General features: G+C 48.5%; 1 long non-coding RNA gene across 1 annotated transcript; it reads right to left on the bottom strand.

Moving 5' to 3' along the window:
• Nucleotides 1–454: 454 nt before the first annotated feature.
• LOC118613668 lies at nucleotides 455–3,311 on the bottom strand. Its single transcript, XR_004955646.1, has 3 exons — nucleotides 3,089–3,311; nucleotides 2,534–2,656; nucleotides 455–1,603 (listed from the first exon to the last, which is right to left on the bottom strand). It is a non-coding gene; the product is annotated as an uncharacterized LOC118613668 (long non-coding RNA).
• Between the last annotated feature and the right edge of the window lie 10,353 nt (nucleotides 3,312–13,664).

Genomic DNA, 13,664 nt, shown 5'->3' with positions numbered 1-13,664 from the left:
TTTCTTATCGCGCCCAAACACAACATAGTAACTACGTGAGATGGCCAACGTGCTAACTATCCTCATTGCCACAATCACTTTGTAACATGTATGTGTATCAAATTTACGTTGTACACTTGTAACTTACACAATATTACATGTCGACTGTTTCTTAATAAACCCGGAAAAAAATTTAGAGATTATGCACAACGAACAGAAAAAGCTGATGTTTCAAGATAACTTCGAGCAAGTAGCTTAGAGAAAGACATCACTATATTTGTTTCAGAGTTTCCTGGCAACCAAGGCCCGAAGAAAAACAGATTTTACTCAATAGTTGAAAACGAAATCAGACAAATTCATCTCTGTTTGTAATGAAACTACGCTTATGATGAAATACAGTCTATCTCCAAAGATTATTCTTGGATATTGAGTAACACTAAAAGAGCATTTTCATTTGTTGTTTTATGTAAGACATGGAGATATAACTTAAATGGAAGCTTCTTGAATTAATTTTCTAGGAAGTTTGAAAATACATTGTTAATTTTAAGTCGGTAGCAGCGATTCTCTGGGAGGTTAAGAAAACGTGCTGCGGGCGTTCTGTTTTCTGAAGATCTAACTCACATCTAGAAGCAGCGACAAGCCGGTGTCGTTCGCCAGGCTATCCCCTCGTTTGGAGCTTTGGGGAGACCTGGGCAGTGGCCGCAGAGGCGGGGCTGCCTTCTCTCCCACACAGTCTAGGTCTGATTTCTCAGTTTGGTTGACCGTGGAAGCCGTCTTCCTCACCTGATTTTTATTTCTAAACGTGGTGTGCTTTATTTTCTTTCCCCTCAACACACCGTCTGGAGCACGCCGGGCTGTGGTACGGCTGAAATGAGGGACACAAGCTCTACATGACAAACACTGACAGCGCCATGATTCACGCGCTGTCATTTAGAGCCAAACTCGCAGACTCCAGATTAACAAGGGGCTCACAGCAGGTGCCTGATTGCCTGATTCATCCTCTCCCAGCCTCCCACTAAAAGCCCCAGGAAGGCACATGCGAAATTGCAAAATTGCAAGTGCACCAGAAGCTAAGAATATCAATTAAAGCTTGGCCCCAGTCTCAAAGGGATTTTTGCCAATGGCGGTGCAGATGAGGACAAATGGAGGCACTCTGATTAGCGGACGCACGATGTGGCTTCTGAAACGGCTCCGACATCAGACGAGAGAGGGCCGGGCCGTCCAGAGGTGCCGGCAGGTCCTGGCAGTGAGCGCCAGGTGAGACAGGAGTTGCATCCCGAGACGAAGGCCACTTTCTTCTCCCAACCACCTGCAGATCTGTTTCGTTTAAACAGTATCTGGAAATACTCTTCTCCTCCAGGTAGGAAGGGCCTAGTTAAACACCTACCGACACCGGACGTGTGGCTGATGGCCCTTCCACCTGCTCAGGCTCCGAGAAGGGAGTCCTTTCTACACCTGAGTGGACAGAGAGGGGACAGGCCGGGGACGCTGGTGCTGCCTACGGCTCAGCTCTCGTGTGCTCCCAGAGCCTGGTTCTATTTGTGGCCGTGGGATTATCATTTTAGTGGGTATGAGGTTGGTAAAGCGGCGCTGAGTTTCGGGCAGATGGCGAAGTATCTCACAACTGAGAGGAAATATTAGTGAAGTTAAAAATAGGATATTATATCTTCCAAATTATAGCAAGAATTTAAAAAGACAGTCCATAAAGCAAAGACAGGAAAGAAAGAAAAATCGAAGGTTTACAAAAAACAGAAATTCGTGAAAGTGAGATGGCAAAAGTAAGAGCAAACACACTTTGTGAGACAATTAACAAAAGCGTTAAAGTCTCCTTTTCAGACTCTAAGACCGGATCAAAAGAAAATTTGCGTATTGTTGATATGAGATTGTCCTAAAACTAAAGGACAGAAGAGATTTCTTTTTAGGGGGAAGAAATACATTAGGCATGCACGAATCAAGTAAAGCAGAATTTTTAAAAACGATATCAGACAAAATAGTATGCAAGGAAAATTATTAAGTAGAAAAGATTATTTCAGATTATTGAAATAATCAATGATACAGTTATGATGAAACTACAATAATTATGATCCTTCATGTACCAAATAAAATAGCAGTGATATATTTAAAGCAAAGACTGTTAAAAATCTAAGAAGAAATTATATATATATATATATAACTGTAGTAGGAGATTTTAACGAACCACATAAGATTTCCTTTGAAAGTCAAGGAATGAATAGAAAATTTTAAGAAACATAAAAAATTTGGACAATAAAATAATGATGGTTGATTAAGGGATCGTGATTACAGTGTGGATTCAAAGCAAAAATACACCTTCTTTTCAAACATCTATAGCATATTTATAAAATGGCTATAAATAGTGCAAAGTAAAACCTTGAATTATAGAAATGGTTATACCATGTGAACTTCACAATTAAACTAGAAATTATAACTAAAATTTATGCAAAAGAAGCCAAAATAATTAGAAAACGTCGAACATTTATAAACAACTCCGAGGGGGAGGAGGAGTTCAATTCCTTGCACGTGCTGGGAGCTCTACCTGCTGTCAGCAATTTTGAGGTGCTGAGACCATTCATTGCCGTTACAAAGATGGCTGTGACATTTGTGAAAACTGGGTTTTCAAAGCCTCTGTGGTAGCCCTGGGAAACGCTGAAACAATAACCTAAGGACGAAAAAAGATGACAGAACAACATAGAGCACATGCTCCTGATTTTTTAGCTACAAATTTAAAAAAAAGAAAAGAAAAGAAGAAAGAAAGAAAGAAAGAAAGAAAGAAAGAAAGAAAGAAAGAAAGAAAGAAAGAAACGCAGGCAAAATTATAGGCAATTTAAATTTGTTGTCATAATGCGGTGGCCCAGGGGTCTCCGCTGTCTGGTCTTGAGACTCCGATCTCAGACCAGAAGCGGTTTTCCGCTTCTTGGGGCCTGGGCTGACACAGGAAGTGTCCGGTGCATCTTTACGGAGTCAACGACCATGAACGCGTTCACCCGTTTGCACACACACGTGTCTTTGGAGACTCACGGGACACTGGAGATGAGTTCGCACTCGGGAGAGAGAGACTGGAAGGTTGATTAGAGGCCCCTCAAAGACTCACCTGTATTTTATGCTGCTCGATTTTCAGAGACTTTTTAGAACATGCATTTGTTCCCTTTTCAAATATGTGAATCAAAATTTCACGTAAAAAGCGAATGGCGCCATATTCTGGCTCCGAGCTTTCCGCCCAAGTGCGAGGACACTCAAACCCAGTGTTCGGTGCCAGGGCTCGGGGACCCAGCGAGGGCCGCTGGGTGAGTCGGGGCCACGTACAAGTGGCTTGTCACTCACGCTGAGGGCGCCAGCCAGGTAAGCCTGCGGGAATAGTAGGGTGGGAAGATGTCAATAATCAACGTTTTGGTAAGAGCACGGTCATCGTTATGGAAGAAGGAGAGAGACTCCTGAAACAGGACTTCCTTCCACTGGTGTAACGGTTTGAGGCTTTGCGTCTCATAAAGAACATTCTGGGACGAAAAGGGTCACCTCAGGCTTGGGGCTCACTCACCCCAAAGACAGAAAGACTCAGGGATTTCAAGTGCTCCGAGGGAGAGCCAGTTTATCTGTTGTCCCTACGTGATGGAGTTGTCACCCGCCACCCCCCCACCCCCCCAGGAGGCTGGGTCCTCGGGCAGACCCGGGGCCCTGGCACTGATGCCCGCAGCCTTGACCCAGGCCCGGCCGGCACCGGCAGGGAGCAGGCCCCTTGGGTGCACCTGCAGCGACGGCGTCCAGGCTTCGCGTCCTCAGTCACCGCTCACAGCATAGGACTGGGAGGGAGGGGAACCTCCGGGTGTCCCCTTGAAAGAGTTGGGCAGGGAAACTTCTAGAATGAGGGAATAGAGTTCCCAGAATAGCGGGTGTCGGCAGAGCCCTAGGAAAATGGCTTATGACTTTTACCTTGACCTTGGTTTTCCCCGTGGTCACATGGCCAGGAAAGCATGGATCACACCCAAACCGCCCATTAGTCATATTTCTAGGAAATAGTCCCTCCGTGAGACAAAGTGTCCACAGAGCGCTAGGGACCGTTAGCAGACAACCGGCCAGCGTGCTGTCCAGTGTAAACACAGTTAGCCTTGTCGGCGGTCTCTGCGCCTTTCATTACCCCGAGCCCCGGCACGGCCGTGTGCCGAGGCGATGACGTCTTCAAGGAACGAACGTCAGCCAAACGGGAGCGAGAGGAGAGAAAACGAGGTCGCAAGGCAACGCTCCTCTGAGGGTTCGCGGGCGCCGGACTGGGGTGTCACCAGAGTCCCTGGCTGGAGAGGACCCAGACGAATCCGAGTCGTCCAGACAGATGGGGAGGGCCCAGGTGGTCCAGAAAAAAGGAGCAGCGCGCCGCGCAAACAGACGCCCCTGGGGACACGTGGGCGTCAGGACAATTCCGTTCAACACCCTTTGGGGTGCCTTGATGGCTTCGGTGGTTTCCTAAAGGATGGAGGTAATTCCACCTTCGTCCTGGCCTCCGAAGACCAGTGCAGGCTGAGAGGTGTGTCTGAGTTGGGACAGGAGTTTACAGGACAATTTCTCCCCGACCGTGGCAGCTGGCTGCCCACCCCTCTGCGAGGAACACAGTCCGGGCAACCCAGGCCCCTCCCCCTAGGGGGGTGCGTGCTGCCTGGGGCTGCATGCGCCCGCGTGGTCTGTCCCCTGAGGTCTGGTGTCCAGGCACCTGGAGTGGCTGCACACACAAGGCCCAGGCTCTGCGATGAGCTGTTTCAGTACCAGGTGTGATTTCCTGGGCTCTCCCCGCCCCCCCTCCATTAGATGTCCCCTTTCTGAGGCCGCTCAGGACGCGGGCCCACGTGCCCCCCTCCAGCCAAGCGAGTGGGGCACTCATTGTGGAAACCCCCTTACCGGAGGCATTTACCGGAACGCTCTTGGTCCGATGCCCTCATGCCCAGGTGAGGAAGTTGAGGCGTGGTGACTTGCTCGGGGTCACACGCCCCACGGCATCGAGGTCATGGGTCAGGACCTGCCGCATGGGCAGCCACCTGTACAGCCGCCCGGGCACCCACGCTCAGAGGCGCCCCGCGCTGACTCTTGACGATCTGTCGTTGTGTGTGTGACGTGCCTTCCAGTCGGCTCTGACTCCTGGTGACCCTGTGGATGCGTCCTGTCCTCGGCAGCCCCGCGCGGCTCCCGGACGCTCACGCCCTCCACGGCGCGAGGCTTCCGCTCCGCACAGCTCTGGTCCCCAGCTGGCTTTGCTGCATCGGGCGCCAGGGCCTTCTATGTCTGCACGGCCATCTCCCCAGCTCGAGGCTTCTATCGCCCACGCCCAGGCGCCTGGAGAGGGGCAGGCTGTCTCCCCGCCAGGCGAGGGGCGACCGTCTAAGGTCTGCGTACGTCGGTGACCACTGGACTCGTCCACGATCTAGTTCTTCAATGCCTCTCATACTGTCATCTCCTCTCTCGCCCGCTGGGGTATCTGTCTGTTTCTCCCTCCCCGCCCCCACCCCAAAGTAACTGGATGTTGTTCTGGAGAGAACGGAACGAGACATACGTAGCCGATCAACCCTCTCAGCCGAGAACTCCCTTTCATTATGCTTTTCGACTGTGCTTGACGATTCCGGTGGCAGGTCTTGGCCAGACGTCTTCGGCCTGGGACCAGGTACCCTTGGGCACGAGCTGAGTTTCCCATGGAGACCAAGCGCAAGCAGTTGAAGGAGTCATTTTCAGAGTTCCAGTGTCCTAAACAGAACTCTTTTGGGAATGCTCTCGTGACGGCCGAGAGGTACCCCCTCCCACAGCCCCGTTTACCCACTTCATAAAGGATCAGTCTCTTCCCTGTCTACAGGGCTCTGCAGGAAAGGACATTTCTTTATTGGAGTTGGTCTTGACAATATGAATGGCTCGAGTGACTGATAACGAATCACTTTACAAGCCAGGTGACGGTTTCTAAATGTTTGCTTTCAAAACAATCATCGTTTGACTGATCATTAAAATTATTTTGCTCCTGATGAAAGAGCGCTACATGATTTTAGCACATAACTCAGGAAGTTCCAAGAATTGATTGGCCTTGATTGATTCTGTGGACAAGGGCAACATTCTAAGTGCTGATAGCTATGAAAATGAAAAATAGGAATCGTTTTCATACTGAATTCCACCTTATTCTAGCACTAGAATACTCAGGCACACCAACTAGTTGAAAATTGAAATAATGCCATCCATCTCACAAACAGATGAAATTCTGATAACATTCCCTCTTCATGTTTAACATTTATCCACCAAAATGTGGAATCTATTTGTGTTTTGATCAATTCTCTGCTGCTAATAATTGTAATGATAATGTGGTCCAGAGGAAATTTTTAGCATCTAGATGTTTATGATCACAGGATATTAGAAACATATTTCAGTTCCTGTTCATGGGCACATTTGTTTTGGATCCAGAGATGTACAGTCAATAAAATATTTTGAAGCATAAAATGTTTCATGTCAAATGAAGTTCTGTGGGAATAGAAACATGAGTTCAAAGAGAAAAGGAAGGATGTAAACTTTCCAATTGCTGAAGAAGAGCTTTTGTTGCTGGTTTTGATTTAATGGATAATAGTGTGTATTATATTAATTCAGTACGATGTTTAGAGTCTATCGGATAATTTAGAAGAGTGATGTTACAATTTATTTTTAAGTGCCAATAGTTAAAATTTACTGCGTATTTTATCTGTTGCAACTCTTTAAACTTACAGGGAAAAAATTAATAGCTTAAAAATGTGGAAGGGGCGCATCAGTTTACAAAATTCATTTGTTGCTGAGTGCTACTCCTCTAGTAGTTAGTCCTGGAGTGGGAATTTAGTCAGGGGCTGGTGGCAAGGAAGTTCCTAAGGGCCAAGCTTAGACCCACCCATCGAAGTGTGGGAAACAGTTATATCTAAAGTTCAAGTGTGAATGTGGAAGGGCGTGGCTCTTGGAATGTCTCACCCATCATCATCATCTAATCAGGCTCAGGTGACCCCTTGGTTTGTAAGACAACTGAGACAAGACATCTGGCTTTATCACAGGAGTCTCAAGGCCACCACCCCTTGTCCCCGATCAGGAGTGCTACTCTCCGGGGTTACCCAGAGCACTTTTTCTATATCCCTCATTCGACTGTTTTACAGCAGGTCTCATAGGTATTGAGGACAGGGAAAGCTTTCATTTCTTGAAACTTTTTCATACTGGATGTGGTAGCTAATGCAATAAGACAAGAAAAGGAGATAAAATGTATACTGATTAGGAAGGAAAAAATAAAATTGTCACCGTTTGAAAATAGAATGTTTGTCTATGTAGAAAACATAAGAGAATCAAAAAGAACAACAACAACAAAAAACCCTGCCTAAAACTAATAAGTAATTGTAGCAAGTTTGCAGGATACAAGGTAAGTGCACAAAAGTCAATCACTTTTCTATGTAACAACAAAGGAGTAGAATTTAAAATGAAAAACACAATACCATTTACATCAGGAAATAGGAAATAGGTATGTTTGGCATGAATCTAAAAAAAATATGAGGGAAACTACAAAACTAATTAAATAAATTTTTTTAAAAAAGAACTAAGTAACTGGAAAGATATTTCATGACTCTATTGTCAAGACGTCAATTCTTCCCAGCTTGATCTATAGAGTCAACCCAATTTCAATAAAGATCCAAGCAAGTTATTTTGTTGATTTCAGCAAACTATTTCGAAGTCTACATGGAGAGGCGAAAGACCCAACATAGAAGGAGAGCGAAGTCAGAAGATCGAGAGCACCCAGCTCTTACAAAGCTGCAGTAATCAAGGCATCAGCGAAAGAATATAACAACGGAATAAAACAGAGAGTTCAGAAACAGACTCACATTAGTATTGTCAACTGATCTTTGACAACTGTACAGAGGCAACACAGTGGAGAAAAGATGGTCTTTTTAACAAATGGTACTGAAAAAATTGGATATTTGCCTACTGAAAAAATGAATCTAGCCATAGAACTTATACTCTTCACAAAAAATTATTAAAAATGGGTTGTGGATCTAAAGGTGAAATGCGAGGCTATAAAATTCCTGAAAGACAACATGGGAGAACATCTGGATGACTTTCAGTATGGTGATGACTTTTCAGTTACCACACCAAAGGCACAGTTCATGAAAAGAGTAAGTAATAAACTGAACTTCATTAAAATTAAAAACTTCTGCTCCACAAGGGCACTGTCAAGAGAATGAAAAGAATGACAAGCCACAGACCGGGAGAAAATATTTGCAAAAAAGATACTTGACCAGAAATACACAAGATGTACAACAAAACAAAACAAAACGAAACCCTTAAAACTCAACAATGAGAAAACGAGTAACCCGGTTTGAAAAGTGGGCAAAAGCCCTGAACGGATGCCTGACCAAAGGAGATATGTAGGTCGTAGACAAGCGTATAAAAAGATAGTTCGCACCACACGTCATCAGGGAAAGGTGGGTTAAAACAACGCGGTACCACTGCACTCCTGCGAGAATGGCGCCAGTCCGGACACCGACAGCCAGCGAGGAGAGACGCACGGGAACTCACACACGCTGCCGGCGGGGATGCAAAACGGCTCAGCCACTTCGCGCGACGGTCGGGCAGATTCTTAGAAAACAAAACCCACCCTTCCCGTGCAATCGGGCCACTGCGCCCCTTGACGTGTGCTCAGAACTGAAAATTATGTCCGCAAAAACCTGCACATGGACGGTTTGTAGCAGCTCATTCACAGCTGCCCAAACTTAGAAGCAGCCAAGATGTTCTCGAGTAGGTGGGTGGATACATGGGTATACATCCAGACAGCAGACTGACTTTTATTACTCGGTGCTAAAAAGAAATGAGCTATTAAGTCATGAAAATGTGAGGAGGAAACTTAAATGCAAATCACTAAGTGAAAGAGACCGGTCTGGTAAGGCTACAGACTGTCTTCTCTTGGTTTTATTTTTACTAAATTCATCGGGCAATAATCCCTATTTATCAGGTTACCTTAACCGAGATGCTGAGTTTTCTAAGTCACTGTCTGTTTAAAAAAAAAAAAAAAAATGGAAAAGAAAAGGAACAAACAAGGGAAGGACAAGGCATTCTCTTTTGTGCCCACTCGTGACTCCCTTCTCGGGCCCTGGACCCCCCAGGCTCTGGTTCTTGGGGCCCCAGGGGCACAGTTCGTGCCCTGCTGACGGCCGGCTGCCTTCCTCTCCGGGGTCACATCACTGCTTGATTTTGAGGCTCAGTACAGTCGAACCGGGAAGCCGGAGAAGGGCGCCATTCCTATTTTCTTTTTCAATGAGACTTGCACTGTTTTTTTTTTTTTTCATGGTAGTGCGATTTCTTGTAATTTGTACCACAAATATGAGTGGAGCTGGGTTTTACTTTGATTTTTGAGGACACACAATAGCAGTTTTCTTGTCTACGTTACGTGTGCTCCGGAGAGGCGATTATTTTGCGACTGGTAGGTATGGATTTTTTTAAACGTTTAGTGTTTTATGTCAATAACTGCTCGCGGGCTTTCAGACAGCTGTGTGTCATCCTGCTGTACCAACGGTGGCATCTGTGGGCTTTTTCACCTTCTGGCTTCAGTGGGGGTGGCTGTAAAAGCCGGAGGGGACCCGTGGGGTCATGGGGCCCCGCACTCCCAAAGCTGTTCAGGAGACACTAATTTTGAAAGACGGTCTTTGCCAAAGGGGTCCAGCGGTCAGACCCACAGATGTGCAAAGAACCAAGAGAAGTCCTGCAGTAAAGAAACGTATTTCACTTAGTTTAACCCAGAGTTTTCCAAACACTTCATCGCATACCCCCCTTCTTGCCGAGGGACAGCACGGGTCTGCGAAACACTCAGAGAAACACACGGCCCTCCCTCGCGCCGCCCAGAGGAGTCTCATCGTTTCATCGGCGAGTAGTGAACTGAAAATTACATGGAAGCCTCATGTCAATCACTTGAAGTTGTTTATAACCGCGACTAGTTAGTTTATGGTGCGATCCAACGTAGATGTGACCTCACGCTATCACTGGAGACGTGCCTCTCCCCCGAGTGTGAGCTCAGCCGCTCTCCACTTTCGTGTTCATAAACCGTGACTCTCTCCGGGTCTTCTTTAATCTCTGCATTCTTGTTGCCCACGGACACCTGCAGGGTGTGCGCCTTGCCGGACTCTGCAGGTGAGCTTCTGGGGCTGTTCAGCAGCTGTCTTTGTGGAACTTCTCCGGGGAGGCGTGTTTCCACGCGGTGCACTGCAGGCTCCTGGGGAGTACTGGTGCCCACTGGTCCAGAGGCCAGTGTCCTGAGTCATTCACCTCTGTGGACCAGCTCCACCTCCTCCCTCCCAAGGCCGATGCTACACGCCAGCCCTCGGAGGGGCTCTGGCGCAGTGCTGGGAACTATGTTTCCAGGAAAGAGGAAGCCAGGGTTCGGGGCTTTTTTGGTTTTGTTTTGATTTAATCCTCCTTTGTTCAACCAACAAGGGCAAGCATTTTCCAGAGAGCTCCAGGGGCTTAGGAGTCCAAAATCACACCGAGAAAGTCAACAGCTGCCTGTGGCCAGGCGACAGAGGTGCCCTAGGACCTGGATTTCTCAAATTGAATCTGTTGAGTCTTGTCAAGGATGCTGCGCACCCGCTCAGCGGGTTACAGGGCAGACTCCTGCAGACCTACTGCCAGAGCAGTAGGGGCGAGTCCTGGAAACAGGCCTTTAAAAACATAATAACTAAATAAATATAAATTTTAAAAAAATGTCCCCCAAGTGATTGTCTTGCTCATTGGAAGTGTGAGATGGTTTGTTTCCAGAGGTATAAACCGCCTCATTCTGTACCACGCCCGTGGCCGTGTCAGATAACATCTCTTACCGTAAGCACACCAGCGATTAATTGTTTATTTTCTTCCCTTCCTCCCTCCGTACCGTTGCTCGAGACGCTGTCACGCTCACCGACTCCATCCGCCCCGCACTGTTTAGGACTCTGTAATCTCCTCTTCTGTTCCCAGGAGTAACGCCCCGGCTTTGAAGTCTGGGAGAGAACAAACCGAAGAACAATAAAAGGCCCCTTTCGAACTGCTTAAAATAAGCTGGACCAGAAGGGCGCAGAAGCCTTCCTTTACCCATGAGCATCTCCCCGGTGTCCTGCAAATCCCTACCTCCGTACGAGGACAGACGCCATCGCCTCCTGCCACCCGAGGTCCCTGGGGGGTGCTGATGCTCCCACAGTGCTGTGACATGTCACGCAATGCAGCACGGTCACCAGTGTTCCGTGGGACTGTATGAACAACAGAACCAGTATACATAGCAATGGCACCAGGTTAAAAATTCTAGCTCCCTAAGGGAAAACATAGAAAGGGTCGTTTTATCCACGCATAAGTTCTAGGCACAAAAATGCCCCCCAGACAACAAACAGAAATTGTTTCCTGTGTAAACTTATCAGTAAGACGGGTGGGGGAGGATTGTGGCTTGTGGCATTTTCCTTACTCATAAAAACATAGAAGAAAACATTCGTCGAGCACCTACTATGTGTCACATAGCTAGTATATGTGCAACACACGCATGATAGTTTACGTTTATTAAATGCTTATTATGCGGCGGGCACAAGGTAAAACAGTTGATTCGCTGGATACACAGGTTCGTGTCACTTAACCCTTACGACGAGAGGAGACTAGCATAAAAGAATACCCATTCGACGGTTGCCACAACGGAGGCTTACGGCGTCTTGGGGTCACAGCCATGAACTTCCGAATTAGAAATGAAAACCAAGCCTGTGTAAGCCTGGACTCCACTCATTTCATCCCATTTATTATACATTATTTATTATGATCTTCCTGGATGGCGCCTGTTTTTGTAACTGAGATGTTCTGTGGTCCTGGAAAGTGAAGCCAGCAGCGTGAAATCACGTGGGAGCGGTTCCCTGCAGAGCCGGCACCTCTGGGTGACCCGACCTGGGTGCCCGTTGCTGGCACCTCTGGGTGACCCGACCTGGGTGCCCTTTGCTGGCACCTCCAGGTGACCCGACGCAGGTGCCGGTTCCCATGCCCGATGACGGAGTTGTGTGTCTCTCTCTCTGCACGGGCTGCTGAGACTCAACAGGCTTTCGTCCACCAGTAAACCATGGCCTGCACACGCGGACAGGGCCTTGGAGAGAAACCCAGCCACTTACTCCTCGAGGCACAAACAGCTGGGCAGGCGGGTTTGCCTTTCTCTGCCTACATCTTTGGAAGCGAAGTTGGGTCGACTCTCTCGTGAAGTCCGTCTCCATCCTGTTTGTCTCAGCTCATCTCAGAGACGATCCACAGCTGACCATGACTCTCCCGTTGGAGGGCCACCATGTGTTGCTGAACGACTGGCATTTTAGATCCTGATTCTGGATCCTGGTTTCGCCCACTGTGGGAGAGAGGGAGCTGCCCATAAAGCCATTGGCTCAGTCTCGCGCTGTGGACGCTCCGGGATCATCGTCGCGTAGCCAGTTAACCTAGATTAAGTGTGGGCTTAGAACGAGGCAGCAGGAAGGGGAGCAGCACCCGGCGGGGCTCGCCCTGGGCTCACCCTCCAGCCGCAGGGCGGGTTCGGTGCGGGGTTTACCAAAGAAAAGAAGGTGAAGGTCAACACGGCCTCTGGCCTGAGGAGTGTTGGTTCGTCCTACCAAAGCCATGGCGGCCCCCTCCATCACAACAGGAAGAAACCCCCTCCCCCGCCACCCCGCTGGAAGCTGAGGGTGCAGAAAAGCGAGGGGACGTCTAAGGCGGGAAGGCGAACGCAAGTCCGAGGGTGCGGGCGGCTGCTTCGCCAGCACACCGTTTCCTCGGGGTGCTTCTCTGAAACCACAGGTCGTGTAAGCAGGGGGTGCGTGACCCGTTACTCTTGGGACGTGCTGGGGAAGAAAAGGTGTCTTTCCTGCAGGACCGCTCAGAGCTCTTACTGTCATTGGCAGGATTTTCCAGACTCCTTTGAGCACAGTGGGGGATGGGCGATATGGGAGTGTGCCGGTGTGAGTCCCTGTGTGTGTGTGAGTGTGACATGCCACGGGTGTACGTGTAGCGTCTCCCAGCTGCCCCACTGGGAAACGCTCCGATGGAGACATTCGCCCAAGGCACCGTGTTCTCTCTGGATCCACATGGCAGCCTCTCTCCTGGCTGCAGACCTCACCTCCACGATCCACGCCGGCGATATCCAGGAAGCGGCTCAGGTGTCAGAAATACCGCGGTCAGTGTTCTTGGAGATTCGTAGGCGGCCTCTGGGAAGACGGTAGCTTTGGAGAACTTGTCGCTGCCCCGAACGGGCAGAGCGAAGGTAAACCTCAGCATCCGCAGAGAGGCAGCCTGCCCCGCAGTGAGAAACGCGGGAGCCCGACGACTGAGCCTATGACTAAGGGTCCGTGATCGGTGCTCACGCAAGGAACTGCAGCGAGAAATAACCGAATATTGACGTGGAAACAGCTTCTTCCCTCGCCTCCTTCCAAAGGCCTTAAAAAAAATCTTTCAGAGCAGTTTTGAACAAAAATGGTTGCTTCGACTTTTATGTTAAAGAATGACCTTCTCCTTCTAGTGTGAACTAGTGATCCTGCCATGGTGTCCATACCTGCCCCTTGGGACCCTCTCCCTCGGGTCTGCCATATGCAGAAGGCTGGCCAGGCACCCCCAACCCTGGCTTCATTTAGTTTATTTGCAGGGGTCAGGTTTACTGCTCTCCCCCTCCCCACCCCCTCCCC

This window comes from Rousettus aegyptiacus, unplaced genomic scaffold (assembly GCF_014176215.1).
Source record: "Rousettus aegyptiacus isolate mRouAeg1 unplaced genomic scaffold, mRouAeg1.p scaffold_m13_p_2, whole genome shotgun sequence".
Taxonomy (NCBI): Eukaryota; Metazoa; Chordata; class Mammalia; order Chiroptera; family Pteropodidae; genus Rousettus; species Rousettus aegyptiacus.
The sequence above is the reverse complement of the archived record's forward strand: the minus strand, read 5'-3'. Positions and strand labels throughout refer to the sequence as shown.